The 25,397-nt window shown below is 46.3% G+C and overlaps 1 long non-coding RNA gene across 1 annotated transcript; it reads left to right on the top strand.

Annotated features, from left to right (window-relative positions):
- Nucleotides 1–95: 95 nt before the first annotated feature.
- LOC115834055 lies at nucleotides 96–21,308 on the top strand. Its single transcript, XR_004029182.1, has 3 exons — nucleotides 96–469; nucleotides 4,213–4,457; nucleotides 19,857–21,308. It is a non-coding gene; the product is annotated as an uncharacterized LOC115834055 (long non-coding RNA).
- Nucleotides 21,309–25,397: the final 4,089 nt, after the last annotated feature.

Raw genomic sequence — 25,397 nt, 5'->3', positions numbered from 1 at the left:
CATCCAGATCAGCGAGGCAGGGCCGTGGCTTCGAAGAGAGGCTTCCTGTGCACAGGAGACGTGGAAGCAGAGTCTGCCGCCCACGGTGAGAGCCCTGCGTGTTGGTGCTGGTGCCCTGGCTTAGGGGCTGCGGCGCCATTGCTTGTTGTGTGGTGGGCCCGGGTGGGTGAACCTGAGCAGCAGTTTGCACCTGCTTTGTGAGAACCAGAGCATCCTTGGGTTCTTCCAACATTTTACTGGGATTTAGACATGTGTGTCTTTTAATTTCAGGAGGCACAAATGACTAAATCTACCTTTTTTTTTTTAAACCTCTGCAGAATCCTGAGATGTGAACCCAGCCAGTACCCGTGTGACTCCTCTGAACTGAAAACAAATTCTGCTTTGTGTCAGTCTGTTTTAGGTAGTCCCCAGAGCTGTCTTGCTGCAAAAGTCTACGCATCTCCTGCCGACAGAAGTGGCTTGAAAACAGGTAAGTGTCTTAGATTCTGATGCTGAGATCTCATGAGAGAGTCGACAGTTGAACTGACCTAGCTCCAGGGGAGAAGGGAAAAAAAAAGGAGGGCTATTCCTTCTTGAAACACAAAGGCCTAAATGGAGACCAGTGAATCCGGGAGGGTTTCAGAGGGGTTCGGGTTTCAAAGGGGTTCGAGGCGTTGCCCTTTGGCTGATGTTTCCTAGGGTTCTTCTGATGGTATTTTCCCCATTTCCATATGTCAGCTGCCTTCCTCCACTCCCACACACCCATCCTCTAGCAACATTTTCAGTTCCGCTTTATGAATTTCGAAAGCAGAACACCAGAGAAGTTAGGGAACTAGCCCACGGTGGCACAGGCAGTAAGAGGTAGAACTAGCACCCGAACCTAGGCAGGCTGGGATCGGAGCTGGCCCCCCTTCAGCAGTTCACCTCTGTGAAGGCTGTGGGTGAAGTGCCTAGAGCCGGGCTTTGGTGCTCATTTCATAGCTGGTAGCACCAAGTCTTGGTGAGATCCATTGCTGAATCCTCCACACAGTGCCATGGGCCAGGTACAATCATCCCCACCTTGCGGAGAGTTTGTGCAGGTCCTAAAGTGGTGGCCAGAGATGCATGCCTTTGTCTCACTCCCCAACCACTCAAATGCTCTCTGCGGACCTTCTCAGTCAGCCCAGCAAGCACACCAGGTCCGTGCTGCCAGTGACAGTCATCATTTCAGCAATCATCAGGGTTTCCATTTTCTCACCTTGCCTCTCTCCCTCCTGGGCTACTTCGACTGTCGTGGTGGGGAGGTGAGGAGGAGTTGCAGAGGTAGCCCTGCTCCGGGGGATTGAGCGATTCATCAGGGAGAGAGATCCGACCCCATCTTAGTCTGTGTCCTTCCACTATATCGTGAAATACAACAGGCTGGGTGCTCTGGATTGGATACGGTGTGTTTATTCCCACCAAGAGTCAGGTTGAAGTTGAATCCTCAGTGCTGCAGTGTTGGGAGGTGGGTCCTAGTGGGAGGTGTTTGGGTCGTGGTGGGGATCCCTCATGAATGAGTCAGTGTCCTGTGATGCCATCCTGCTGGGCTGAGTTCTTACTCTCACAGGTATGGATTAGTTCGCAGGAGAGTGGATTGTTCACAGGATTCTGGCCTCCCTGGATTCTCTCTCCCTTCCTTCTTTCCATGTGATGTCGTTGCACATGCCGGCTCCCCTTCCACTTTGCACCATGAGTTGAAGCCGCCCGAGGCCCTCACCAGATGCAATTGCCCAAAAATGAATGTTTCAGCCACCAGAATTGTGAGCCAGATAAACCAACTTTTTCTTTTTAAAAGATTTATTTATTTTAATTTTTTTTTAAGAGACAGGGTGATGCTCTGTTGCCGACGAGAGTGGAGTGACACGATCATGGCTCACTACAGCCTTGAACTCAGGTGGGATCCTCCCACCTGAGCCTCCCAAGTAGCTCAAGGATGTACTGCCATGCCAGGCTAATTTTTAAATGTTTTGTAGAGATAGTGTCTGGCCGTGTTGCCCAGGCAGATCTCAAACTTCAGGCCTGAAGGTGATCCTCCTACCTTGGCCTCCCAGAATGCTGGGATTAACAGGCTTGAGCCACTGTACCTGGCCTCCAATTTTCTTTAGAAATTACTGAGCCTCAGGTATTCCGTTATAGCAAAGCAAAATGGACCAAGACAGCTGGCAATTTGTAATGGAAACAAATTTATTTCTCGTGACCCTGGATGCTGGGAAGTCCAAAACGAAGGTACCAGTATCTGGTATCTGGCGAGAGTCTTCTTGGTATTTCCTCACGTGGCAAAAGGTGGAAGGACAAGCCGGGGAGAATGTTATGTCCTCACATAGCAGAAGAGGAAAAGAGAGAGCAAACCCACTTCTGCAAGCTCTTTTCATAGCAGCATTCATTCACTCACGGGGGCTCTGCCGTGATGGCCTAAACACCTGCTGTTATTCCACACCTCCCAACACTGTTGCAGTGGGGATTAATTTCACTGTGAGTTTTGGAGGGAACACAAATATTGAAACGCTAGCAGATACGCATCGTCGTGTCAGAGAACAGGTGGTTGATCCCATGTGGTCCCAGTCTCAGGAGATGAAAGGAGTGAGAAGGATCTGAGCTGGAAAAAGCAGACATCAGGGGCTTGCTCAGGGAGGTCACAGATGCACAATGCCACAGGGTCTCCAGGAACAGGCATGGAAAATGGGTGGGTGGAGGTAACTGAGGCACTCGGCACACCCTCCACATCCTCACCTCCAGGTCTTTGTCTCCGTACCTGTGTATGGGGGGTGGATGGGATTGGGGGCGTGTCTGAGACACCATACTATCCCAAGTTACAGACTAGGATCTGCAGTCCTGTGATGTCCACAGGTGTCCAGCATGTGACATTTTAGAGTAGAGACCAAACCAAAGGCACCAGCAGGCAAGAGAGGATTGGGACAGAGAAAGGTACAAATGCAGTGATCACATGGGACATCTGAGTAGACCTGGAGAATGTAAGGAAATAGAAAGACTACATTAAAAATCTTCCCACTAGGGACAGTCTAGGCGCCACTGCCTCACTGGTGAAGTCTATCCAACATTTACAAAATACATAATGCCAACCCTTCACAGATTCTTTCAGACTATAGAGGAGGGAACATTTCCCAACTTATCCTTTGAAAATTGTGTTACCCTGCTACTAAAGGCAGATAGAGGCTGGGCGTGGTGGCTCACGCCTGTAATCCCAACACGTTGGGAGTCTGAGGTGGGCGGACCACCTGAGGTCAGGAGTTTGTGACCAGCCTGGCCAACATGGTGAAACCCCGACTCTACTAAAAATATAAAAATTAGCCGAGTATACTGGTGGGCACCTGTATTCCCAGCTACTCAGGAGGTGGAGGCAGGAGAATTGCATGAACCTGGGAGGCAGAGGTTGCAGTGAGCCCAGATCGCACCACTGCACTCCAGCCTGGGTGACAGAGCAAGACTTGTCTCAAAAACAATAATAAAATAATAATAACAGTGCCAGAGACAGCAGAAGAATACCATAAACCAATATCCATCATGAATATGCGTGCAAAAATCCCCAACAAAATATTAACAAACCCCAATCCAGCGACACATACAGTGGGTTATGCAACATGACCAAGTGACGTTTATTCTAGGAATGCAAGATTGGCTTAACATTCAAATTTCGCTTAAGGTAATCCACCCCGTTAATATAATAGAGGACAGGAACTATATCATCATCTTCATAGACAGAGAAAAGTATTTGACAATATCTGACACCCATTAGTGATAAAATCATGTCTACACAAAGACACGTGCTCAGATGTTCACTGCAGCATTTTGCAGGAAGGCCCCAGGGTGGAAACAAGCCAAATGTCTACCGATCAGTAAAGGGATAAAGAAGTGGTATATCCGTACAGCCGAATGTTACTAAGCCATGACAAAGAACACACTACTGATGCACGTTTGAGCCTCCAAGACATTATGCTAATTGACAGATGTCAGACACAGAAGACCACTTATTGCACAAGTCAGTTTATAGGAAATGCCCAGAGAGGCAGCTCTAAAGAGAGAGAAAGGAGCTTACTAGTTGCCTGGGCGGGCCTGGAGGTAAAGTAATGGGGATTGACTGCTGCTAGTGGGTACCAGCGATCTTTCTGGGGTGATGGAAGTATTCTGAAACTGGATAGTGGTGAGGGCTGCAAAACTGTGTAAATTTACTAAAACTCACTGTGTTATTCCCTTTAGGTACGTGAAGTTTGTGGCAAGCAAATTATACCTTAGTAAAGCCATTTAAAAAATGTAGTGCAAATGTGACCGTAAGTCATGGAGGAAAGGGTATGCAGTCATTTTTTCTACAACAGTAAGCAACATCCCCTCTCTTTCCCTGTTCCACATCCTGCCTACATGTCCTGCCTGGTCGCCTGGCTCCTCCACGTGCACTTGATGCTCCAGCCAGATAGACGGTGCACACCTGGGCAGAGGGAGTGCTGGTGAGTGCACATGTCTACGTGTGTGTCTGTGTGCGGTGTGCGCGCGTTCCTGCGCAGGCACCCTGTGGGTGCATGCACTAGTGACTGTCAATCCTCTGTCTGTGGGCTGGCTGCCATAATCCATGCTACGTCCTGAATTCCACTGCCGGTTTTTCTGTTCACCAATCTCAAGGACCTGGCTTCAGTTTCCCTGGTAACCAACCTCAGCCCTTAGCTTCAACCTCTGAGCACAGGAAGACAGCCAGAGTGGCGGGGCGGGGGGGGGGGTCTCACCCACAGGGCCCCTGCCGGAGCTGAGCACCCCAATGGGATGAGTGGCAGCACGGTTACCAAGACAACAGAACTCTCGACCCCTTTCCACCTGCAAGGCTCTTCTCCCTCTCCTGGGCCTGCCGAGCATCAGGTCGGAAAGGGAAAGCTGTGGCATAACCACCCTCCTAAGTCCTTGAAATTGCTCTAGACGTGGCTGTAGAATAAATATGTCAAAAGATGCTCTTGAAAGAGAAGGCAACCCCTACTTTTTTTTTTTTTCCAATTCATTAACTACAAACAAGGCTATGAAGTCCAAGGTTATATTTAAAAATCAGGGCAGGTGAAAGGGAGTGTGTGCTTATGTCTCTCAATGTCAGCTGTGCATCAGGTCTCTCGTGGAGCATCTGTCCAAGAGCAGATGCCGGACCCCATCCCCAGAGAGTCTGACTTAGCAGGTCTGGAATGTGGCCCCAGCATGAGTATCATTTTATAACTCCTCTTACGAAAGACGAGGTGGCAGCTGCAGAAACGGAACCATCCTCATAGGAAGTAAAGCATATCTGAAACACAAGGTCCCTCACCAAAGGGAAAGCAGGACGTCTTTGCTCCCTGCTATGCTGGCTAGGGAGCATTTCTAGGGCTAATAGATTTCCTGGGCTAAGGAAAGGTCAAAAACATTCAAAGTAATGTGAGTGTGTGTTTTACAGCTGACACTGTGCTCGCCTTCCTCTATATTCCTGAAATCAAAATGTTCACGTTAACATGCCGCATTTGCCAGTGAAATTTATTGTTGTTTCTGGTGAGGGTCTCCTATGCTCGAGTTATTTTCTTTTTTTTTTTTTTTTTTAACTTTCCACACACCCTCTTTTTTTATTACTACTACTACTACTACTACTACTACTACTATTATTATTATTATTATTATTATTATTAGTGTGTGTGTGTGATAAGAACACTTAGCCAAAGATCTACTCTTTTAGTAAATTTGAAGTATACAATACAGTGTTTTTAGCTATAGGCATTATGCTATATAGTAGATCTCTAGAACTTCTTTATCTTGCATAACTGAAACTTTGCAACTTTGACCATCAACCCTCCACTCCCTGCCCCAACCAGCCCCTGGCAACCACCATTCTACTCTCTGTTTATATAAGTTTAACTATTTTAGATTCCACATATAAGTGAGGTCGCACAGTATGTGTCTGGCATATTCACTTAGCATAATGTTCTCAAGGTCCATCCATGTTGTCACAAATGTCAGAATTTCCTTCTTTTTAAGGCTGAATAATATTCCATTGTATTCATATACCACATTTTCTTTATTCATCCATCAGTGAACACTTAGGTTATTTTTATATCTTGGTTATTATGAATAGTGCTGCAAAGAACATGGGGAGTATCTGGACTATAAATACCCAGAAGTGAGGTTACTGGATCATATGGTACTTATTTTCAAGGTGAGTAAAACACTGCATAGATACGTTCACGAGACATTGCACAGTCATTCCTTGAATCTAGAGATGGCTCAGATTTGTATTAGCTGATGTAGATGAATCAGCTCCCAGGCTTACTTGTTGTGTTGAGATGCATTTTTCACATGTTATTATAATTAGTGATATCAGATGAATCCTTCTGCTTAAAGGGCCATATAGGACTAGGAAATGTACGATGAAAAATACAATTCAGCAGTCCCTTGTTTCATGTGCACCCGTGGAGACCCACCTCCGCATACTTCTCTTTTTTTTCTTCAGCTGTTTCTTCTGAATATTAACCTCTGTGTCTCTAAATGATGGGCTCCTACGGCTATGTCCCGATTTAGGGATTTGGAGGTTATCTGTTGAGTTCTCGGAGGAGATGAGCATTTCGGTCTCTGAGATACATTACAGGGCCCAGGTCTGCTCTTTGGCCTTCCCTGTGGGGACCACCCAAGCCAGGGTCTGGGCCTCCACTCGGATGCCTGTAGAGAGTCTCTGCCAATACAAAGCCTTCACGGGAGACTCTTTGCTCATCTGTGGCAATGTGGAGGTCATGGTTGGCTTTTTCCAGAGCCTGGCAGCAGAGTCACGGGGTGATCTGCAGCCAACCTGGCAGTATTCCTAGGTTCTGGGGTTCAGGAACTGAGTGGATGGCGGTGCCAACCCATGAGACAAGGGACACAGCTGGGGGTCACCTGCTGATTTGTTGGGCTTGTGGGATATCTGAGTGGACATGCTCCTTAAACCATGCCCTGTGGGGGCTCTGGGGCTCAGCTGGGATTTTCCTGGTGGAGTTCGTGATGCAGGAATCCATCAGCACACAAGCGGAGAAGGACGGAACCAAGTCTGGGTGGCCATGTGGGCACCCAGGGTCACCTACAGAATGAGGATTGTCCAGGGAAAAGGTCGCAAGCCAGGAAATAACATTTCTGAGATGATCAAAGTAAAAAGACCAACGAGGAGACTCAGAAGTAATGGCCTCGGGGTAGGAGGAAAGCCAGGGGTGGCTTCACAGATGCTGAGGAACAGAGTGTATTGGAAAAAGGAACGTGAACTGTGGCCAGGACAGCATTGGGTACTTTGATTTGGCATTGCAGAACTAGTTGGAGATTTCAGCTGGGGAACGTCGCGTGGCTGTGGGGCTCACTGAGGAGGAAGCGAGAAGGGGTAACTGGTAACTCTGCTGCCGTAGTCTATGGGTTCAAGAAGCTTGGCTTGAAAGGGTTCAGAGACCCGGGCTAGGAGAAGCAGAGGGCTGAGGACTTGTCAGGGTGTGTTATCTTCTCCTCCCCAAACACATGAGAGGAAAATTGTGAGGTGCAGGTGCCAGAAATCCGTGACAATCTCGAGGCCCGGTAATAGATGGCCCAGGCAGACAGAGGGATATGAGCCTCGTGGTGTTTCTCTGAAGTTGAGGATAGAGGAGCAGTGGTTTCAAAGCAGCGGTGGGGTTGCAGGAAGGCTTCTACCACCACTCTCCTTCCTCTTATCGCCATTACCCGTGGTGGTGTGGCCCGTGAGATACCTCATCTTCCATGAAAACGGCCTAAGTGGATGGTGTCCACAGAGATTGCAAGAGTACTTAAGTCGGTAGAGTGTGCAGTTGGGCGGGCAGGAGTTGGGAATGTGTGAAAGGTGGCATCAGAGGGACGGGGAGTCCCGCTGGGGGAGCACAGAGCAGTCTTGTGATGAGAGTGGTGGACCTACGGGGCTTGGAGTTGGCGTGATGGAAGGGGCTGGGTACATGGGGGCACTTGGTCTGGAGATTCACACCGAATGCCTGGTGTGAGGAGGTTTCTTTGCTTGGGACCATAGAAGCACGAGGAGCCATCAGAAGCCAGAAGAGGTTGTTCGTGTCTGTGGCCCTGGCCAGGATGGATTTCCAGCCTCTGTAAACCTAAGCCGTATCGTGAGAGTGGCCTCAAAGTGTTATCCCTCGTGGTGAGGAGGCTGTGCTTTTGGGCCCTTCAAGGGAGGATCAGAGAGACTTAGCCACAGGGTGACACAACAGAACTCCCCTGGGAGTTCTCCATGGGAACTGCGAGGGGCCCCGTGTTCCGGTATTCTTTGCAAATGCAAGGAGAGCCCCGAGTCTGGAGGTTCAGATATCTTGCAGCGAGCCACCTGTACCAGGCCGCCATAAATAATGGTGAGGTATGTTCCCCAGTGAAGGAGCAGGGTGCAATGCAAGAAAGATTCCGGCCATCACTACCTGGCCACAGCCCAGGTGCCATCAGGAACTGAAGGTCTTTGTCAAGGAAACCCGTCATTGCAAAGCTCCTTAAACTCTCTTTGGGCGGTGGGGGGGTCTCCGGGTGTCTACCTGGGTGGTACCCCCTATAAGAAAAGGGGACCACATGGGGCATGAATGTGACAAGAGGAGAAGCACACCCTTCCTCCAAATTGACCCCTTTAGAGATCCCAGGATGAGACACAAGGGCCCCGGGAGCCTCTCTGGGTCTGGTTCCTGGTGTGCATTTGCCAGACTCTTCGGCCTCAGAGCGCTGCTGGGGCGTGAAGAAGTGCTGTAGAAGTCATGATTTTCTCAGCGTCAAGAGCCCAATCGGGATCTGGAAGTGGTGGCGTGGCCTCGGAGTTCCAGGTACTCGAGAGGCTGAGGTGGGAGGATGGCTTGAGCCGAGTTCAAGGCTGTAGTGATCTATGTTTGCACCACTGCACTCCAGCCTGGGTGACAGAGCAAGATCTTATATCAAAAAAACAAAACCGAATCAGGCAATGCGTATATAAATGTTTTCTAAATCTTACAGCTCCATGTTGTGAAGTAAGAGTGCTATTACCAATTTTGTTTTTGCTGCCTAACTGTGGCGGCTGCTTCTATTAGTAACCGAGTTCTATTATTAAATGAAAACACTCAAAGGGGCCCAAGACAGCTGACTCGCCCCGGGGTGGAGAAGCAAGACCTGCCCAAAGGGCCATGCCAGTGCACTAGAGCGCGTGGCGTCTGTGAGAAATGAGGAGGTTCTGCCTTGGAGAATGAGTTTCTGCCAGGATACAACGATGGGAGACAATTCTTGGGTCTGTCAGGAGCCACTGAAGTTCTCCCCTGTACCTGTCAACTCTTGGGAGGAAACTGGCATTATGTACATTTGAAAGAAATAAGAAGGAAAAAAGCCCTCCTTCTTTTAATAAGAACTTTTGGCTTGCTGCATTTCCTCCAGGCGTCATTCTCTGGCTGTAGAAGCATTTTTTCACCCCACCCTCCAGGGCTCAGGCCCTGGGAAGTGAGGTCTGTCTTAATAAAGAACACTGGAGCCCGGCATGGCTGGAGATGTCAATGACGGCCCTCAAGGAGGCCCTGCTCACCTCAGTGACACTCTCATTGGCTGCTCCACTCTCTGTGTGTGTCTGGTTTTCTCCTCTTTCTGTGCTGTGTTTGGGGAGGGTCTATTTATGGGGAGTTAATATCACCTCAGATGATTAAAGAAGAGGTGGCAGCCATGCACACTGATACACACCTGTAATCCCAATCATTTGGGAGGCTGAGGCCGGAGGATGCTTGAGCCCAGGAGTTTGAGACCAGCCTGGGCAACATAATGAGACCTCGTCTCTACAAAGAATAAGAACATTAGCTGGCTGTGGTCGTGCAAGATTGTACTCCCAGCTACTGGGGTGGTTGAGGTGGGAGGATCTCTTGAGCCCAGGAGTTTGAGGCTGCAGTGAGCTACAATCATGCTACTATACTCCATCCTAGGTGACAGAAAAAAGAAAAGAAGGGGGAAAAAAAACCCTTCTTTTTATAAGAGTCTTTGGCTTACTGCTTTTTCTCTAGGCGTCCTTTCCTGGCTCTGGACACATTGTTTGACTCCAAGCTCCATGGCTCAGGCCCTGGGAAATGGGGTCTGTCTTAATAAAGGACAGTAGAGCCTGGCCTTGCATGGGGAGGGGAACGACAGCTTCTCTATTCTGTGTGTCTGTCAGATTCTCTGCTCTTTCTGTGTCCTGTTTTGGGAGTCTGCTTATGAGGGGTTAAAATTGTCCTGGGTTACAGTAGGGAAGACAAGTACGTCCCATTCCCTTGCTACTGTGGACTGATAAGACGGTGTGCAGAGGAGGAGTCGCAGGGAATGGTATGCAGAGAGCACAAACTCACTCAAGCCCCTCACACCCCACAAGCACGCTGGCTTATTTATTCTCTCTGACTGATCTGACGTTTGTCTTGCTTGTCCACCCTCTGGACTGGATAGTAAGGGGAAACAAACGCACTGGATTTTCGTCTAATCTGGTGTCATCTGATGCCGTCACGTAACCGGTCCATTTGTATAAATGCTCAATCTGTCTTGGTGAAAATGATGAGTCTCTTGGATTGCCACCCCACCTCCCTACTCTTGTCTAAGATGGGGAAGGGGCATATATGGCTTTTGAGTCTCCATGGTGATGGGGGAAGGGGGCCTATGACATTGTATGTTGACTGCAGTGTCCTCGGTGGTTTCTGAGGGAAGGCTCACTCTTGTCCCCAGGTCCTGCTGGCAATGCTGCCCTGCTCACCCATGTGTGAGGCTGGCATAACTTGCATTCTTGTCTCTCCCATCTTGATCAGGACCTTGTGCTCCCTGGCTGACTTGACCCCAGCCCACCTGTGGTGGCATCTGCAGACCCTTCTGAGTCTGGGCCTCATGCTCTCCCCAACCCCTGACCAGTGCTGTCCACTCCACAGCCTCCACAGCCTCAGCCCTAGCTCCTATCTGGCTTATGCTTGCTTCATGGTAGCACCGCTGGGTTTTGAATCAGCCACTTCCACATTCCCCTCTCAGAGAATGTAGAGCGCTGAGGTCTCCCAAAACAGCAGGAACCAAGATCAGCTCTACAAAGTGAAATTCCTCAACTCCAGACATCCCTCTGCCCAAAGAGGCTTCTGGGCCATTCTGCAAAACGAGCTCCAAATTTGCATGAGGTAAAACCCTCTTTTACTCGAAGCGTCTCTCCACTCCCTTGTCACACCTTCCTCCTCTGAGATGTCTGACTCTGTCACTGCCTCTGGGGACCTCCTACCCCCTGTGACCAGAACAGGACACTTTCTTTGGCTTGTCTTTCATGTTCACCTCAGACTTGCCCTATTATATCCAGGTCAAGAAGGTCACAGTTGGGAATTTGTACTTGGTTCAGAACAACAGTAGAATATGTTTCCAAGGGCCTGAGTCATGGAGCTTGGATTCAGAAAAATGTGTCCAGAGCCAGGAAAGGACGCCTAGGGAAAAAGCAGTAAGCCAAAGGTTTACTGCTTCTTACTTTTAAGAAGAAGGGAAGATTTTTCCCTCGTTTCTCTCTCTCTCTTTTTTTTTTTTTTTTTTGAGACACCCTTTCGTTCCGTCACCAAGGCTGGACTATAGTGGCACGATCGTAGCTCACTGCAGCCTCAAAATCCTGGTTTCAAGAGATCCTCCCACCTCAGCCACCCCAAAATACAGATTAGGGACAAAAGCCCTATTGAAGCGAGTTGAGGAGGCCGTGGCCTCAGAACTCCAGGCAGTTTTTGTTGAAGGGCAGCACATTCTGTGCCAGCAGCTGCTGAAGGACATGTGGGGAGAGGGTGGGTTTTTCCTCCTTTGCTTGTGGAATGCTCCAACGTAGAGGGGGCAGTTGATGACTTTGAAGAGAGGAGGGATCATTGCAGGAGCAAAGCCCCTGAGAAGGTGGGAGGTATGGGATCCTGAGCTGAGGTGAGGAGCTGGCTTCAGTTAGGAGCACTGTATGCAGAAGGGCGGCAGAGAATGCCAGGGCAGGCACGGGTAGACCGGGCTTGGGAAGCTCTAAGAGTTCCCAGTGGATTGCTTCTGTCTTCTCGATGAATCCTTAGGGTAGGCCACTGAAATGGAAGAGGGTTCCTAGCATACTTGGGGAGTATGTTAGCAATGGATATAGGATGACAGTGAAAGTGAGAAGCAATCTCTCTTGGTCATGGAGAAAGACTTGCAGCGCTCAGTTGCTCAGACAGGCATGGGGCCCGTGCATTCCTACACATCGTAGAGGGGTGCGGTCTTTCTTGAGGCCCAGGGCATGACCGCTGGCAGAAGAGACTTAGGTGGGCAGGAGGAGACCCCTGAGGACATAGGGGTTCTGGCGGTGGCCTGGTCAGCCCCGGGGGAGGTGGGGGGGGGGGGGCGCTGAGATCGCCAGAGAGGATTTATAGAGTAAGGAATGCGGGGGGTATAGGGGGTGTGTCACGTGGGAAGTGTGTGCAAAGGCTGGCCTGGGCACTTTGGGAGGCCGATGCGTGGGGTCACAAGGTTAGGAGTTCGACACCAGCCTGGCCAATATGGTGAAACACCGCCTCTACGAAAGATACAAAAATTAGCTGGGCATGGTGGCGGGTGCCTGTAGTCCCAGCTATGCATGAGGCTGAGGCAAGAGAATCGCTTGAATCTGGGGAGCGGAGGTTGCAGTGAGCCGAGATCGCGCCACTGCACACCAGCCTGGGTGACAGAGCGAGACTCCATCTCAAAGAAAAAAAAAGCCTGGCTTGGTAGAAGGAGAATGGCCTGGGGACTGACACGGGTCTCGAACGTGGAGTGGCTGGGGCAGTCGCGTCCCTCAGCCGTCAGCTCCCAACAGTAGGGAAGGAAACCCTGGCGGACCCCGGGAAGGAGACAGGAGCCGACCTCCCCGGGCGTCGAAGCGCAGGCCCAGAGCCCGTCAATCCTAGGCCAGCCCCGCCCTCCGGACTGCGTTTTTCCGGCGGCGCAGGAACTTCCTGCGCGGATGCTGTGGTTCCGAGGGCGGGACTAGTGGGTGTGTCTGGCGCCGCAGTTACTTACTGCACAGTTGCTATGGTTGCGAGGGCGGTACTAGGGCAGGGTTTTGTGCAGGGGTGAGTCCCTCTTCCCTGTTCGCAGGAGCCATTGCGGACCGTTCCAGTCCCTTCTCTGTTCGTCGCTCTCCTTTCCTACCCCAGTGGAGCTCTCCGGGCTTGGTGCCGAGAAGCAGCGGAGAAGATGGAATTTCCTTTGCGGTTGGTGGCGTTCGGTTTCTGTGGCCGGCAGGTGGCAATGTTGCGCCATGGAGCTGCCCTGTTCGCCTTCGCCCCCGCCCTTCGCGAGCGAAAAAACGCTGCCCTTCCTTTTCCGAGGGGAGAGGCTTTTTTTTTTTTTTTTCTCCTTCCCTGGCGTGTGAACCGGCTGGTCCTGGAGCCTGAGTTGCCGCCTTCTGGGGGTTCCCTCGCTGAAACTCAGCACTGGTGGACAAAGCCTTTTTGCTTTTCAAATCGGCCTGTCTCCCGCGGGCCTGCCGGCGTCCCTTAGTAACTCTTATTCTGCTGCTCTGAATGGTCTTTCCCCAACGTCGTCCTGGAATCCGTGGGCCTTCATCATTGTATTCTTTCATTAGGTAGGGCGTTCAGCCTTGCTGGAGAACATGCGAGGCGAGATAACGCAGAATAAAGAAAACAAATCTTAGCCACTGTCCTATCACTCAGCGTTGGCCATTCATTATGCTTTGTGAAATTTCTTCCTTAGAGGGTTTTTCATCCATAAAGGTGCATTTTCCACATACTGACATTCCTACTTGCGTCACGACTTCAACATCCTTATTTTAAAACTCGGTTTCACATTTTTGAAAAATGGTTTTTGTGATTTTCGTCGTTTTGATTGAAATAATGCAAACGTTTTCTGGAATGTTCAGTGTTCCTGTAAAACTCCAGTGCACAATTCATTAACTCGTGATCCAAAGACAGCTGTCACCATGTTCTTTTATGAGGGCAGGAGCTGTGGTCTGTGTGTGTGTGTTTCAGTCTTTTGTCCTCAGTACCTGCAAGGGCACTTAGAATTTACTGGGTGCCTAATAAACATTGTGAAATAAAATATTTATATTTCCCGTCATTTTTCTTTATACGTGTAGAAACAATCTTTTCATAGCACTGAGATAAAATATAGTGAAGAAAACTATCCACAGTTCCATCAACATGCCATCATCACTAATCATATTTTTTTATTTCCTTAGCGGTTTTTCATCTATAAAGGTACATTTTAAACATACTGAGATTGATGTTTGCATCATTTCTTTCAAAAATTTTTAAACTGTTCTATTTAGCATTAAGGTGTCCCACAAATTATTTCAAAAAGACTTGAAAATTTTTTATTCATGTCTTTTGCTAATACAATATGTAGTATAGAAGAGCAAAAAAAAAATTTAACAATTAAGCTGGACAACAGAAATAACCCCTGACTCCCTATTTCAAAGGTTAATATCGGAAAGTAATCATTATAAGGACAGGAACTATATTTGTTTTGCTTTGTTTTTGCTCACCAATGTATTTTCAGCACATTACCAGAACAGTGCCTAGCTTTGTCTTGTCAATATAGACATTTGTTGAATACAAATACAAGTGCCTAATTTCTTCCAGGTGATTTTTTTAAAAAAAAATAGGCCAGGCGTCGTGGCTCAGGCCTGTAATCCCAGCACTTTGGGAGGCCAAGGCAGGAGGATTGCTTGATCCCAGGATCAAGTTGGAGGCCAGCCTGGGCAACATAGTGAGATCCTATCTCTACAAAACATAAACAATAAAATTGGCAGGCTGTGGTGGTGTGTACCTATAGTCCCAGCTTTTGGGAGCCACAGGGAGCTGAAGTGGGAGGGTCGCCTGAGCCCAGGAGGTCAAGGCTGCAGTGAGCCTTGATTGCACCACTGTACTCCAACCTGGGCAACAGAACAGTGACCTTGTCTCAAAAAAAAAAAAAAAAAAAGTATCATTTCAGAATACTTAGATCCTACTCTTTGAACAATTTCCTACATGGTTTTTTCTTTCCATTTTGCACTATTTCTGTGAGCAGTGACTGCCATGATTTTTTAAAAATGTTTTGCTGGCTCTTTTACACACTTCCCCAGTGTGTCTTTTATTCTTATACTGGGGGCAGGAAAGCATTCTGCAAGCCAGTGTGTAATATAGAGTCTGACAGACCGGGGACAACTGACTCCACCTCTGTGTGCCTGTTTCCACAAGTGTAGATTAAGGGTGGTAACAGCATCTGCTTCAGGGGGTGGTGGTCATCATAAACAGCCCAACAGGTTCTTGGTTTGGGTCCTGGCAGTTGTAGATGTCATACTACTGTTGTTGTGTCCAATATTTTCTATTACGTGTGTAGTAGGTACAGATTTTTTTTTTCTTTTTTTTTCAAGACAGAGTCTTACTCTGTCTCCCAGGCTGGAGTGCAGTGGCACGATCTCGGCTCACTGCACCTCTGCCTCCCAGGTTCAAGCGATTCTTGTGCCTTACCCTCCTGAGTAGCTGGGATTACAGGCATGGGCCACCACGCCTGGCTGATTTTTGTCTTTTTAGTAGAGACAGGGTTTCACAACGTTGGCCAGGCTGGTCTCGAACTCCTGGCATCAAACGATCCACCTGCCTCAACCTCCCGAAGTGTTAGGATTACAGGCATGAGCCACGGCGCCCAACCAGATTTTTAAGCCAGATTTTTTTTAGAGCGCATGTAGTAAAATCTAGTCTTGAAATTTAGTTATAGCTGCTATATGTTCTTTCATTTCCCATTTTTGCCTTCTGGTAGAAAATGCGCTCTACTAATCACTAGGGAAATTCATGCAAGGAAATGTGTAGGAGGAAAGCATATTGATACATTCCTCAAAGATATTCCCTCCATAAAATGTAAAGAATATTTTTGTACATATATATTTTTCACTATCTCTGATTATTATTATTTATGGAGTTTCGCTCTTGTTGCCCAGGCTGGAGTGCAATGGCGCAATCTCGGCTCACCGCAACCTCTGCCTCCTGGGTTCAAGCAATTCTCCTGCCTCAGCCTCCCGAGTACCTGGGATTACAGGCGCCCACCATCACGCCCAGCTAATTTTTGTATTTTTAGTAGAGACAGGATTTTACCATGTTGACCAGGCTGGTCTCGAATTCCTGACCTCAGGTGATCCACCTGCCTCGGCCTCCCAAAATGCTGGGATTACAGGCGTGAGCCACTGCACCTGGCCACCCTGAGTTCCTTGACCTACATCGTTTAGCACACCTTTTAGTAAGACCAGGAGATCCCTGAGCCTGGTTTGACAAGGCCACCATAAATGAGGATTTAGGTAACGCTCCTAGAAATAACACCTGCTCTGCATATGCAAAAGCCCCAGAAATAGGATAGTGTCTTTTAAAGGCTATCCCTGAAGTTAACCCCCTTACAATTACTAGAGAACAATCCAATCCTGTTGACAAAGGTAGGATGAATCTGTCTCTAACTATAGAGACCAATTAGATACTACCATCAGGAATGCTAGAGGTTGGGCATTAATGCTGATACCACAAGGGAGTTCTCCACCTTTTTTGTTAATGGCCCTAAGCCTAAAATATCAGCTGCTGTTCAGAAGCAGAAAATAGGTGGGCAGGTCATACCCATCCACGAGTTACAACACTTAGCTCAGTATTTTGAAGAAAGTATGATAAATGAGGAGAAAACTGCACGCACAGTCTTATGGCCCTCAGCTTCACCTAAGGGAAACACAAGGGCCTCTACAAATACAACACAGCTAGACAAGCATGTGTGCCAATACTGTGGTTTATAATTTTGGTATTCTACGGAAACAACAGGGTTTCCTACCTGCTGCTGGTACTTATATTAAACATGGTGAGCAAGGTCGAGCTTTACTAGAAAACTTGCTCCAGGAATTGGCTGTAAGTGTAGTCAAAGCTCCTACTAGGAAATAAACCTGTGAAACTAATGATGGTTTGGTTCCTCCAGACCACTTATTATTTATTATAATTTAAGTTCTGGGTTATATGTGCAGAACGTGCAGGTTTGTTACATTGGTATACACATGCCATGGTAGGTGATGAACTCATCACCTACATTAGGTATTTCTCCTAAAGTTATCCCTCCTCTATCCCCCCACCACCCACAGGCCCTGGTGTGTGATGTTCCCCTCCCTGTGTCCATGTGTTCTCATTCTTCAGCTCCCACTTATGAGTGAGAATATGCGGTGTTTGGTTTTCTGATCTTGTGATAGTTTGCTGAGAATGATGGTTTCCAGCTTCATCCATGTCCCTGCAAAGGACACAAACTCATCCTTTTGATGGCTGCATAGTATTCCATGGTGTATATGAGCCACGTTTTCTTAATCAAGACTATCATTGATGGACATTTGGGTTGTTCCAAGTCTTTGCTATTGTGTATAGTGCCGCAATAAACATGTGTGCACGTGTCTTTATAGTAGAATGATTTATAATCCTTCGGGTATATGCCCAGTAATGGGATTGCTGGGTCAAATGGTATTTCTAGCTCTAGATCCTTGAAGAATCGCCACACTGTCTTCCACAATGGTTGAACTAATTTACACTCCCACCAACAGTGTAAAAGCGTTCCTGTTTCTCCACATCCTCTCCAGCATCTGTTGTTTCCTGACTTTTTAATGATCGCTATTCTAACTGGTGTGAGATGGTATCTCATTGTGGTTTTGATTTGCATTTCTCTAATGACCAGTGATGATGAGCATTTTTTCATGTCTGTTGGCTGCATAAATGTCTTCTTTTGAGAAGTATCAGCTCATACCCTTTGCCCATTTTTTTATGGGGTTGTTTTTTTCTTGTAAATTTAAGTTCTTTGTAGATCCTGGATATTAGCCCTTTGTCAGATGGGTAGATTGCAGAAATTTTGTCCCATTCTGTAGGTTGCCTGTTCACTCTGATGGTAGTTTCTTTTGCTGTGCAGAAGCTCTTTAGTTTAATTAGATCCCATTTGTCAATTTTGGCTTCTGTTGCCATCGCTTTTGATGTTTTAGACATGAAGTCTTTGCCCATGCCTACATCCTAAATGGTATTGCCCAGATTTTCTTCTAGGATTTTTATGGTCCTAGGTCTTACGTTCAAGTCTTTGATCTATCTTGTGTTAATTTTTGTATAAGGTGTAAGGAAGGGGTCCAGTTTCAGTTTTCTGCATATGGCTAGCCAGTTTTCCCAACATCATTTATTAAACAGGGAATGTTTTCCCTATCGCTTGTGCGTGTCAGGTTTGTCAAAGATCAGAGGTGGTAGATGTGTGGTATTATTTCTGAGGCCTCCGTTCTGTTCCATTGGTCTATATCTCTGTTCTGGTACCAGTACCATGCTGTTTTGGTTACTGTAGCCTTGTAGTAAAGTTTCAAGTCAGGTAGCCTGATGCCTCCAGCTTTGTTCTTCTTGCCCAGGATTGTCTTGGCTATGCGGGCTCTGTTTTGATTCCATATGAAGTTGAAAGTAGTTTTTTTCCAATTCTGTGAAGAAAGTCAGTGGTAGCTTGATGAGGATAGCATTGAATCTATAAATTACTTTGGGCCGTAAGGCCATTTTCATGATATTGATTCTTCCTATCCATGAGCATGGAATGTTTTTCCATTTGTGTCCTCTCTTATTTCCTTCAGCAGTGGTTTGTAGTTCTCCTTGAAGAGCCTCCAGACCACTTCTATGAAACCTTGGGAAAACTGCAGTCACAAGCATTCGATTCTATAAAAGAGATAAGGGAGAATGGCAGTACCTCAAAAAATTAAACATAGAATTACCATATAATCCAGCAATCCCACTTCTTGGTATATACCCAAAAGAACTGCAGTCAGGGACATGACCAGATATTTGTACACCCATTTTCATAGCAGCATTATTCTCAATAGCCAAAATGTGGAAGCAACCCAAGTGTCCATTAACAAATGAATAGATACACAAAATGTGGTATATAAATACAATGGAGTATTATTCAGCCTTAAAAAAGGAATGGCATTCTGACACATGCTACAACATTAAAAAACCTTGAAGACATACTAAGTGAAATAAGACAGTCATAAAGACAAACATTATATAATTTCACTTATATGAGGTATTTATAGTAGTCATATTCATAGAGACAGGGAGTAGAATGGTAGTTGCCAGGGGCTGGAAGGAGAGGGGAATATGGAGCTATGGTTCAGTGGGGACACAGTTTCAGTTTTGCAAGATGAAAAGAGTTCTGGAGATGGATGGTGGTGGTGCCTGCAGAACAATATGAATGTATTCAATGGAACTGAACTGTATACTTAAAAATGGTTAAAATAGTAAATTTTATGTTATGTATATTTTACCACAGTAAAATAAGATATTGGAAGAAACCCAATGTTCCCTCCTATCAGATGGGCAATGGAGATACCAAGACTGTTTGGCCTCTCCAGTCTGAATTGGAGCTTGATGAAAAATGTGTAGGCTATGATCCATCACAGTAAACAAACTTGAAAACTACTCTGGGCCAACACTGGTGGGGAATTTTATTTGAGTAGCAGATGATGTCCCCAGGGTATGTTCCACCTGCAACACTTTATAATCCTGGACAAACTGTAAATGTAGGACATGGACAGGAACCACAGCTCCTGGGACCTTTTGAAGATTTACAGATGGACTTTATACAACTCCCTGCATCACAACACATTTAATTTCCTTAATTCCCTTGCTCTAAGGCAACAGCTCTTACTATGACTTTTAAGAACATTAGAATTTGTACTTCCTATCTGGGGAATCTCTACTTACTCATTTTACTGAAATTATAACTAAGAAACTTTGTAAGGTGTTTCCTGTTAGCCAAAAATTATACTATCGCTACCAACTTGTATCCTCACTCTGCTATTTCTGTTTCCTCTCCTTGTTCTCCCCATTTCCTGCTCCCTTTCTCCTCTGCCCTTACTCAATACCTCAAATCTTTCTCATTTTCTTGCTCAGGCTTATGAAGTTAATGTCACCTATTGGCTCTGCTCACCTTTTCCTGTCAATTGTATTTTACAACTCCTCCATTTCCTACCCTGGAAGAAATCTCTCCACCAGTACGGCTGCCATTTGAGGCACATTCCCATACAAACTGGACCTCTGACAACTCTCCAAAATGAACACACCCTACCCAGGATACGCACCAAAGGAGATGAACTTGTTTTTATCCAAAGGAAGTGTTTGTTTGTAATCATAAATTTGTGAGCCTAAGCTACTGCAAAGGAAACCGGCCAGGTTATTAGCCCAAATGAAGGCAGTGGGTATCTTGAGTTTAGCCCCAACACCAGCCGCACCTAGGAAAGTTACATGATAAATTGTGACAATTGTTTTTTTCCCCCCCGGAGAATACCCAAGCGATTCATACTTTGTTGTGGGTTCACTGCCTTTTTTTTTTTTAACCAGCCAATTGGATAGTCGTGTTATCTTACCCATCTCTTTCTCCCTTTCTAATTATACATTTGGATAGAGTTTTGACAACTTATCACTTTTTTAGAAGTAGAGTAAAACTGTCACTCCTGGACAGAACAATCCATTGTCAGGAGTGAGAACATCCCTCTGCAAAACAGCCATTCTCTCCAGGAGATGAACAGGAACTGTCTGAAGAAGCTAAAAGACTTGGAATGGTTTTAGATGTGTTCGCCCCCAACAGAGACAGGTCTCAGGTTGCGGGCTTTTCTGGCAAACCAGCTCTGTGGGTTACTGAAGAAGCTCAACCCAATGCCCGAGTTTTCCATGCTCTCATTCATGAAGCCAACCAAGTCACCAGTGATATCACGAAAAATATTAACATAATCACTCAAGAAATGCAAGAACTCCAGAGGCTGTTGTCCATCATCAACTGGCATTAGCCATCATCCGGGCAGATCTAGGAGATGGATGCGTTTGTGCAGTTGTCAATGATGACTGCTGTACATATATCCCCCAACACCTTTCTGATGTCTTTTTGATGAATTGCCACCTAGTCCTGATCTCTGGGACCTCTGGGTTATCATTGGGTGGCTGAGAATATGACCTTTTCCCTTGAATATTCCCAACAGGGATATAGTCCTGGGGATGCACTGCTTTTCCAAGATATAGTGATAATTTGTCTTTTTATTCTCATAGGAATACTCCTCATGAAGTCTATCCAATCACATCTAGTTAAGACCAGCAGCACTCTCCCATCAAATGGATGATCCATGCTACGACTAAGGAACAGAAGACCAAATAACAAACTGCTCCTCAGATCCATTATGGAGGCCTTCTTGGCTCAATTCCTGAATATGATATATCCTTATAATTTTGTTTTCTCTCCAAAAAAGAATATGCTGGCAATGAAAGGAGTTCATCTTGTCTAAGAGGAGGGACTGGAAAAATTATTTATTTTGAGATAGGGTCTCACTCTGTTGCCCAGGCTGGAGTGCAGTGGTGCAATCTCGGCTCACTGCAACCTCTGCCTCCTGGGTTCAAGCAATTCTCCTGCCTCAGCCTCCGGAGTAGTTGGGACTACAGGCATGTGCCACCATGCCTGGCCAACTTTTGTATTTTTAGTAGATATGGGGTTTCACCATGTTGGCCCAGCTGGTCTCGAACTCCTGACCTCAAGTGATGCTCCCACCTTGGCCTCCCAAAGTGCTGGGATTTGTTTTTAATTTTTAAAAATTAGCCAGGTATGGCCAGGCGCAGTGGCTCTGCCTGTAATCCCAGCACTTTGGGAGGCTGAGGCAGGTGGATCACAAGGTTAGGAGATCGAGACTATCCTGGCCAATATGGTGAAAACCTGTCTCTACTAAAAATACGAAAAAATGAGCTGGGTGTGGTGGCATGCACCTGTAATCCTAGCTACTCGGGAGGCTGACGGAGTAGAATCGCTTGAACCCGGGAGGCGGAGATTGCAGTGAGCCGAGATCGTGTCACTGCACTGCAGCCTGCTGACAGAGTGAGACTCCATCTCAAAAAAAAAAAAAAAAAAAAAAGCCAGGTATGATTCCAGCTACTTGGGAGGCTGAGGTAGGAGGATCTCTTGAGCTCAGGAGGTCGAGGCTGCAGTGAACCATTACTGCACCACTGCACTCCAGCCTGGGTGATAGAGACCCTGTATCCAAAAAAAAAAAAAAAAAAAGGCCAGGTGCAGTGGCTCATGTCCCCCGTCTCTACTAAAATACAAAAGATTAGCTGGGCGTGGTAGCGTGCGCCTGTAATCCCAGTACTCGGGAGGTTGAGGCAGGAGAAATGCTTGAACCCAGGAGGCGGAGGTTGCAGTAAGCTGAGATCGCCCCACTGCACTCCAGCCTGGGTGACGGAGTAAGACTCCGTCTCAAAAAAAAAAAAAAAATGAGGAAATCTGTCCCTTGAGTCATCATAGGGTTCACATTATACAAACATCTTTAGCATCACACACCTGAGCATTGATGTCTCTTTAAGTAGCAGTTTTCTCATCTGTTAAACAGGAATAATTATAGTAACCAATAACAAACTCCAAAGGTTTCTATGATCAATGAGACTAATAGTACATGTAAAGGACTCAGTATAGTACCCAACACATAGTATATGCTCAATAAATCTTATCCACATGATTTGAAATAGATAAGAATACAGTCTCTGGAATCATAATTTTAGGGAGAGTAAAGACTTTCTTTACATCTTTTTTTTCGAGACAAGGTCTCACTCTGTTGCCCAAGCTGGAGTGCCATGGTGTGATCACAGCTCACTGTAGCCTTAAACTACTGGGCTCAAGCAATCCTCCCACTTCAGCCTCCTGAGTAGCTGGAACCACATCTGGCTAATTTTAAAAAACTTTTTTGTAGAGACGGGGTCCCTACATCTTTAAAATACAAACGAAGGGTGTCTGTGCCAAAATAATACAACCTAAGATGCCACTGGGAAACAAATATAGGAAACACTGTGTTTTGCTATTTGGAAAAGATATTGAAAAACTAAATTGAAAAAAAGGACTCAAATTTCTATAGGGTTTGGTTTTCAGTGATGCTACAGTCTATGCTCTTATATGCCTATTATTATTATTATTTTGAGACAGAGTCTCTGTCACCCAGGCTGGAGTGCAGTGGTGCGATCTCGGTTCACTGCAACCTCTGCCGCCCGAGTTCAAGCGATTCTCCTGCTTCAGCCTCCCAAGTAGCTGGGATTACAGGTGCCTGCCACGGCGCCTGGCTAATTATTTGTAGTTTTAGTTGAGACGGGGTTTCACCATCTTGGCCAGGCTGGTCTTGAACTCCTGACCATGTGATCCACCTGCCTCGGCCTCCCAAATTGCCAGGATTACAGGCATGAGCCACCGTGCCCAGCCCTTATATAACTATTTAGTTAGGAAACAGGCTAATCTATTTAATGAGGCAGCAGAAATATATTAGCTTTAACAAAAGATAAAAGTTTATCTTCAAATAGTCTTTTGATTAAGACAAGGGCCAGTAGAGTAACTTGACAGTGCTGGAGACCTAAGCAGAGCAATTGCTTGGTAGTGGCTGCTACTCCTATGGATGGCTGTACTTACTCATTTTCATAACTTTATTTCTGTCCAATCTTCCTTCCTTTCATGTGTGGGTGACTAAGCACAGAGGAAATCTTAGAAATCATGTAGACCAGTGGATTTCAGTTTTTGTTAAAAGCACGTTTCTTGAAAAAAAAAATCCAATGCATAAGAGAAAAAAGAGGAGCTGTTGTGCTGGGAACAGGGGCACTCTCACCACACCCCTCCCTGGATGCTGCTGCAAGCCCAGAGAAGCAAAGTGACTCAGTCAAGTAGGTAAGGCTGGCAGGGCAGGAACTATTAATAGAAAGGAACTTCTCTTGAGGCCTGGCCCAAGGCCCTGCATGAGGCCCTGTGAGAGGAAGTGAATATTAGTGAAGAACTTCTTGTCCAAATCAAACCGCAGCTTTATGGTAAAGAAGCTGTCTGCATAAATTAACTCCGATTATTTGTGTACAGTACTGTTTACAGTGAGCCCCCTCCCCCTTTTTGGAAAGAAGTATGTGATTTTTTTCAGTTATTTGAGGCATGCCTAAAGCAGCTTCACAAGTATTAGCTAGACATGGAGAAAGACCACTGCAGTCAGATGAGCCTTGGCTCACATATGGTGCTTCCAGTCAAGTGATGGTGTCCCTGACTCCAATGACATGTTGGGAATTAGGCCCCTAAGTTCATATTTAGTGCATTTTTCTTTATGCCCCCAGTACGTCATTACATGACTATATCAATGCAGCAAGCTAAACTGACTGTTGCTTCTTACCACTGGGCCAGATAACCTTAGCATGCCATCCAGAATCTCACTTCTATGAATTGACTTGATCTAGGGCAGTGTCCTGTGGAAGACAGCCAATATATTGAAAGCTGATTAAAACAGAATAAAAGATCCGTTTCTATCAAGGCAATTCTAGGCTACAACTTAATTAAGCTTCAGTGAGATTATTATTTTTGGAGACGGAGTCTCACTCTTGCCCAGGCAGGAGTGCAGTGGTGTGATCTTGGCTCACTGCAACCTCCACCTCCTGGGTTCAAGCGATTCTCCTGCCTCAGCCTCCTGAGTAGCTGGGATTACAGTCCTGCACCTCCACGCCCAGCTAATTTTGTATTTTTAGTAGAGATGGGGTTTCAACATGTTAGCTAGGCTGGTCTGAAACTCCCGACCTCAGGTGATCTGCCCGCCTTGGCCTCCCAAAGTGCTGGGATTACAGGCGCTCTGAGCCACTGCGCTGGCCGGCTTCAGTGAGATTTGTATGGAATTAAGGAGAGTGTTTTACATGCAAAGCCCTGAATTCTTTCCTAAATATCATAAACAAGTAAAATTATCTTCTGTAAGTGAATTGACCTGACCGATGCAAGACAAACATTTAAGAAATGTTAACGACAAAGGCAAATGCTCACTACAAAATGTGAAACGAAAAAATCATATAGAAAACCGGTGCTATATTATAATCCAGGGCTATGAAAAGATTAACTCTACATATATAAGGAAAATTGACTGGAAATGTAAATATCAGTTTAATTCACAATGTTTATTAGGCACCTAGTAAATTCTAAGTAGTTTTCCAGGTGCTGAGGACAAAAGACTGGAAAACACACATACCACAGCTCCTGACCTCATAACAGTGACAGCTGTCTTTGGATAGAGTTAATGAATTGTGCACTCAAGTTTTACAGGAACTTTCAACGTTCCAGAAAACGTTTGCATTATTATTTCAATCAACACCATGAAAGTTACAAAAAGAATTTTTTTCAAAAATGTGAAACCGAGTTTAAAAAGAAGGATGTTGAAGTCGTGACGGAAGTAGGAATCTCAGTATAAGGAAAATGCACCTTTATGGATGAAAAACCTTCTTAAGGAAATATCACAAAGCATAATGAATGGTCACCGCTGCGTGATGGGACGGTGGCTAAGATTCGTTTTCTTTATTCTGCGTTATCTCGCCTCCCAGTGTTCTCCAGTGAGGCTGAACACAGTCCCTAATGAAAGAATACATTGATGGGCCAGGCGCGGTGGCTCACGCTTGTAATCCCAG

This window comes from Nomascus leucogenys, unplaced genomic scaffold (assembly GCF_006542625.1).
Source record: "Nomascus leucogenys isolate Asia unplaced genomic scaffold, Asia_NLE_v1 000196F_5129131_qpdss5027280sc, whole genome shotgun sequence".
NCBI classification, from domain to species: domain Eukaryota; kingdom Metazoa; phylum Chordata; class Mammalia; order Primates; family Hylobatidae; genus Nomascus; species Nomascus leucogenys.
Note: the sequence above shows the minus strand (reverse complement) of the source record. Positions and strands in the feature narration are given on the sequence as shown.